Raw genomic sequence first — 6,345 nt, 5'->3', positions numbered from 1 at the left:
AGAAGAGAAATAATAAAGATTAGAGCAGAAATCAATGATCTAGAAATAAAAAAAACAGATCAATGAAACGAGGAGCTTCTTCTTTGAAAGAATTAATAAGATCAATAAACCCCTAACCAGACTTATCAAAAAGAAAAGAGAAAGGACCCAAATAAATGAAATCATGAACAAGAGAGGAGAGATCACAACCAACACTGAAGAAATACAAAGAATTATAAGAGAATATTATGAGCAATTATATGCCAACAATTTAGGCAATCTGGAAGAAATGGATGCATTTCTAGAAACATATAAACTACCAAAACTGAAACAGGAAGAAACAGAAACCCTGAACAGACCCATTATCAGCAAAGAAATTGAATCAGTAATCAAAAAAATCTCCCAACAAACAAGAGTCCAGGGCCGGATGGCTTCCTAGCGGAATTCTATCAAACGTTTAAAGAATAATTAATACCTATCCTTCTGTAACTGTTTCAAAAAAATAGAAATGGAAGGAAAACTTCCAAACTCATTCTTTGAGGCCAGCATTAACGAACCAGATAGAAGACCCCACTAAAAAGAATTACAGATCAATATCCCTATGAAAGTGGATGCAAAAATTCTCACTAAGATACTAGCTAATAGGATCTAAACAGTATATTAAAAGGATTATTCACCACAACCAAGTGGGATTTATTCCTGGGCTGCAAAGGTGGTTCAATATCTATAATCAATCAGTGTGATACCCCACATTAATAAAACAAAGGACAAGAACCATATGATCCTCTCAATAGATGCAGAAAAAGCATTTGACAAAATATAGCATCCTTTCTTGATAAAAGCTCTCTACTGTGTAGGGATAGAAGGAACACACCTCAATATCATAAAAGCCATATATGAAAAACCCACAGCAAATATCATCTTCAACAGGGAAAAACTGAGAGCATTCCCCCTGAGGTTAAGAACACAGCAGGGATGTCTATTCTCACCACTGTTTTTCAACATAGTACTGGAAGTCCTAGTCTCAGCAGTCAGACAACATGAAGAAATAAAAGAATCCAAATCAGCAAAGAAGTCAAACTTTAACTCTTCACAGACAACATGATACTCTATGTAGAAAACCCAAAAGACTCCAGCAAAAAATTGCTAGAACTGATACAGGAATTCAGCAAAATGGCAAGATATAAAGTCAATGCACAGAAGTCAGTTGCATTTCTATACACTAGTGATGAGGCAGAAGAAAGAGAAATCAAGGAATTGATCGCATTTACAATTGCACCAAAAACTACAAGATACCTAAGAATAAACCTAACCAAAGAAGTAAAAGATCTGTACTCTGAAAACTATAGAACACTTATGAAGGAAATTGAGGAAGACACAAAGAAATGGGAAAATGCTACCCAAAGCAGTCTACACATTCAATGCATCCCTATCAAAATACCATTTACATTTTTCACAGAGCTGGAACAAACAATCCTAAAATTTGTATGGAACCAGAAAAGACCCCGAATAGTCAAAGGAATGTTGAAAAAGAAAACCAAAACTGGAGGCATCACAATTCTGGACATCAAGCTGTATTACAAAGCTGTAATCATCAAGACAGTATGGTACTGGCAAAAAAAAAAAAAACAAAAAAAACAAAAAACAGACACATCGATCAATGGAACAGAATAAAGAGCCCAGAAATGGACCCTGAACTCTATGGTCAACTAATCTTTGACAAAGCAGGAAAAAATGCCCAATGGAAAAAAGACAGTCTCTTCAACAAATGGTGTTGGGAAAATTGGATATCCACATGCAGAAGAATGAAACTGGACCACTTTCTTATACCATACACAAAAATAAACTCAAAATGGTTGAAAGACCTAAGTGTGAGACAGGAATCCGTCAAAATCCTAGAGGACAATGCAGGCAACAACCTCTTTGACCTTGGCCACAGCAACTTCTTGCTAGACACGTCTCCAAAGGCAAGAAAAACAAAAGCAAAAATGAACTATTGGGACTTCATTAGGATAAAAATATTTTGCACAGCAAAGGAAAGAGTCAATAAAACTAAAAGGCAAGCTATAGAATGGGAGAAGATATTTGCAAATAACATATCAGATAAAGGGCTAGTATCCAAAATCTATAAAGAACTTAACAAATTCAACACCCAAAAAACAAAAAATCCAATCAAGAAATGGGCAGAAGACATAAACAGACTTTTCTCCAAAGAAGATATACAAATGGCCAACAGAACACATGAGAAAATGCTCATTATCACTTGGCATCAGGGAAATACAAATCAAAACCACGATGAGATACCACCTCACTCCAGTCAGAATGGCTAAAATTAACAACTCAAGAAACAACAGATGTTGGTGAAGATGTGGAGAAAGGAGAACCCTCCTACACTGTTGGTGGGAATGCAAACTGGTGCAATCACTCTGGAAAACAGTACGGAGGTTCCTCAAAAAGTTAAAAGTAGAGCTACCCTATGACCCAGCAATTGCACTATTGGGTATTTATCCAAAGGATACAAACATAGTGAATCGAAGGGGCACTTGCACCCCAATGTTTATAGCAGCAATGCCCACAATAGCCAAATTATGAAAAGAGCCCAGATGTCCATTGACAGATGAATGGATAAAGAGGATGTGGTATAGATATACAATGGGATATTACTCAGCCATCAAAAGAACGGAATCTTGCCATTTGCAACGATGTGGAACTACAGCATGTTATGCTAAGCCAAATAAGTCAGAGAAATACATATACCATATGCTTTCACTCATATGTGGCATTTAAGAAACAAAACAGATGATTATAGGGGAAGGGAAGGAAAAATAAAGTAAGACAAAAACAGAGGCAGCAAACCACAAGAGACTCTAAACTATAGGGAACAAACTTAGGGTGGCTGGAGGGAAGGAGGGTGGGGGATGGGATAGTTGGGTGATGGGCATTAAGGAGGGCACTTGATGGAATGAACACTGGGTGTTATATGCAACCGATGAACCACTGAATTCTATCCCTGAAACTAATAATACAGTATATGTTAATTAAATTGAATTTAGATAAAAAATTTTTAAAAAGAAAGTAATATCAGAGGAATGGAATTGACTGCAGAGAGCTGACAGCTCAGCCTGTTCATGCCACCCACTTACTTCCAGGCTCAGCTATAAGCACGAATTGCCATATGTTGTCTTCTTTACCTGACAGTGTGCCCAGCTCCTTCTATTTGCTGTCCCTGACCTCAGGCTGGCTGGGCATCATGTGTTCCCAGTAACACAGACACCAGTCCTCCTGGTCAGAGTCCCAGAGCCAACAACAGGGTGTCAAAGCTTAAGGAATATGGACGTCCAGGCCAACCCTGTACAACTGCTCTACAGACAGGGAAACCGAGCCCCAGAGAAACCCCAGAGACAGGAGTCTGTGTACAAAAAGCACTGGGACCAGTCTTAGATAAGAGTAGGTGATTCTTGGGAAGGCTTTCTACATAGAAACATGCATTCCCTCAATAAATTTTTACTGAGTGTCTGCTGTGTTAACCACCGGCTGGGCTACAGTGTGAGAGATCCTCAGATGAATGAGAAACCTAACTTCTGTCCTGGAATAGCTAACTGAGATCTGAGTTGGAGGGGTTGGGGAGTAGGAAGGAGAAAAGAATTAAAGAGAATATTCACATACATTGTGGACAAGAGAGCACTGGTATGGGAGCAAGAAGGCCCTGATGACTCCTATCAACTATGTGTTTCCGGGCCAGGGACTTGCCCTCTCTGAGCCTTGGCAACCTTGTCTACAAAATGGGTATGATAACCTCAGGTTTGCCTAACCCACAGAGAAGACATCTGGTGAACTCTAACGTGTAATATGTGGTTGAAGATATTTTAATAAATGAATACATTGATTGCAAACAAATATATTTGTACCAAGGCAAGGGACTGGTACATGGTGGAAAGGTTACACATGCCCTCTCTCCCTCCGCTGAAAGCAGCCCCCTCCCAAAGCCCTGAACACAACACACTGGGCAGAGGTACAAAAGGAGAGACAGGCTGGGTGGCTAGAAGGGATCAGCCGGTGGGGCAGCACAGAAAGAGGAAATGGAAGAGGTGAGATGAGCAAAATTTCCTTCCTGTTGTGCCGTCAATGGAGCATGATAGGAAGAAGTTGGTCTGGCGCGAGATTCTGGCACGACATCTATTCAACGTGAGTAAACATGGGCTTTACCAGAACTTCTAAATTGGAGGGCAAGTTTGCAGTTTAGAAATTCCAACTTGGTGACCCTAGAGATGGTCCAGACTGACCCTGTCATGGGCTTGGCCCAGAAGGGGATGAAGTTTGCCCAAGGAAGACAGAGAAATAGAGAGAAAGAGACCGAGAGTGAGGCAGAGTTGGAGGCAGGGCCAAATTGGCGCTCTTCCATGAGAATGCCAGCTTGTCAAGTGCTGGCCGGGCTATGCCAGCAAATCACCTGCCCGGCCCTCTGGCTTGGGCTCCGTGTGAGTAGTGCCCGGCACTCTGCGTGCAAATGAACAAAACCTCTATGAGAAATTTGCAGTCTAGTAGGGAGACAGACTTGCCCCTGAACAATATTTCCCCTATGGACTCAGGAAGCTCAAAGCAGGGCATCATGGAGGCCTGGAGAGACTGGGGAAGCTTCTGGGAGGGGATGGGCCTGGAGTGGCTGGTGGAGGACAGGAAGGGTCAGGCTGCCGGCAAAAGTTTCACAGATTCAAGTCCTTGGCTGATAATAGAAGCAGGTGTTTTGAAAATGTGATGTCACTTTTTGCTGTAATAGTAAATGTGTCCAACGTGTTAAAATTGTGTGTTAGGAGCATGTGAGAACAGTATGTATTTTAGGATCTCTATTCTGAAGTTGAAGCAGCATGGTATCCTGTAGGAGAGGGCCCTGTGCATCCTGGCTGCCTGGCTTCACGGGCTGGGGTCTGCACCCTTCCCAGGGTGAATCATCCTTGCGCATCTTAAAGAGCAAGAAGATGAGTTCAGAGCCTTCTCCTCCTAGCCCACGTCAACATGGGCAAGTCCCTCTTGTCCTTAAGTAGTCTTTCTTGCTGAGGTGCACTGCTCTCTCTGCTTTGGCTACTCTTGGGACCTGTGGAGAACACCTGGGAACTAAACCCCAGGAGGAGGGCGCTTCCTCTGCATCAAAGAATATGGTCAAGTGCTGCCCAGCTGTCTGCGGCCTGACTTCTCAGCTACTATCCCTGCAGCCGGGCAGAGAAGAGCGGGTCAAGAAGGAAAAACGCAGGACACATGAGGTGGTCAGCTGGTATGCTACTGGGTCAGGCCTGGGGTGGGTCTATGGAGGGCAGGGTGAATTATGGAAGAGGCTACCTGGCCAGGCTTAGCCCTTCCCGGAATTCCCTGCCCCTGGAACCATGACTGACTTCCTCTGGCTGGAACCTGTTCATTCCAGGAGGGTCCAGCCTTTGCTGGGAAAATGCCTCGGTGAATTCCCCAGAAACCTGGCCATCGGTGCAAGGGCTCTGAACCTCCACAACCTGCCCTGCACACCAGGGAGTAGGTGTCTGAGGGGCTGTGGCTGGAAATTCAGCTCAACAGGAAGCAGATGGGCTGAGGTATTTCGAAAGAGGATGAGACAATTTGAACAGCAAAATCAATGATGGTAATAATGGAATAAAATTAATACTCATGAGTCCATACCGATATACATAAATAAATTGAGAGAAATGCGAACTCTTTTTTATGGTAAAGCCCAATTAGTAAATGTAAAAAGAATGATGGAAGTTGTGAGAATGATTTGCTGGGGTAAGAGGTTTTAGCTCCCTGAGCTGGAATTGTTGACTTAGGCATAAAAACTGGTGTCATTTTGTAAAGTTTCTGGATAAAAGGCTGGGGAGGAGAGTCTTGCAGGTTTTGGCATAGCTCCACAAAATAATTGTTACTGGTACTGGCAGAGGAGAAGCCAGTGTTCCAGCCCTGCCAGAGTTATCACTCAGCCAACTAGTTTGAGCAACAGCACAGCGATTCCTCCCTTTCTGGCTCTGAGTGTGGCTGTGCAGCAGATGGAAATGCACACAACTTTTCTGTGCACAGGACCTCTGGACGCCCGGCTGCAACTCTGGTCACGCCTGAGAAAAGCACAGCTCTGGCAGAAAAGCAAGATGAAGACCCACTGGAAGATCCAAAACTTCATTTAATATTGAGGAATTAAACAAGGACTTTATGGTGAAAAGCAAGGAACTCTAGGACTCTCTCATGAGTTGCCATTGGCAGCCCTTGGATATAGTTCACTCTAAAATCCCAGATGAGTCCCCAAGAAGCATGAGGTTCATTAAGCTACCCAACTGTCATATTAGTTGCCTCCTGTTTTGTTTTTAAAGATTTTATTTGTTTTCTCAAGAC

General features: G+C 42.7%; 1 pseudogene; it reads left to right on the top strand.

The window, feature by feature from the left end:
- Window positions 1-4,104: 4,104 nt before the first annotated feature.
- On the top strand, window positions 4,105-6,321 carry LOC148165074 (putative uncharacterized protein C6orf52 pseudogene; annotated as a pseudogene).
- The last annotated feature ends 24 nt before the right edge of the window (window positions 6,322-6,345 follow it).

This window comes from Eumetopias jubatus, unplaced genomic scaffold (assembly GCF_037043125.1).
Source record: "Eumetopias jubatus isolate StellerSeaLion01/CBP00866 unplaced genomic scaffold, mEumJub1_p1.0 scaffold_1, whole genome shotgun sequence".
NCBI classification, from domain to species: Eukaryota; Metazoa; Chordata; class Mammalia; order Carnivora; family Otariidae; genus Eumetopias; species Eumetopias jubatus.
This window is presented reverse-complemented; position numbering and strand designations above follow the sequence as displayed.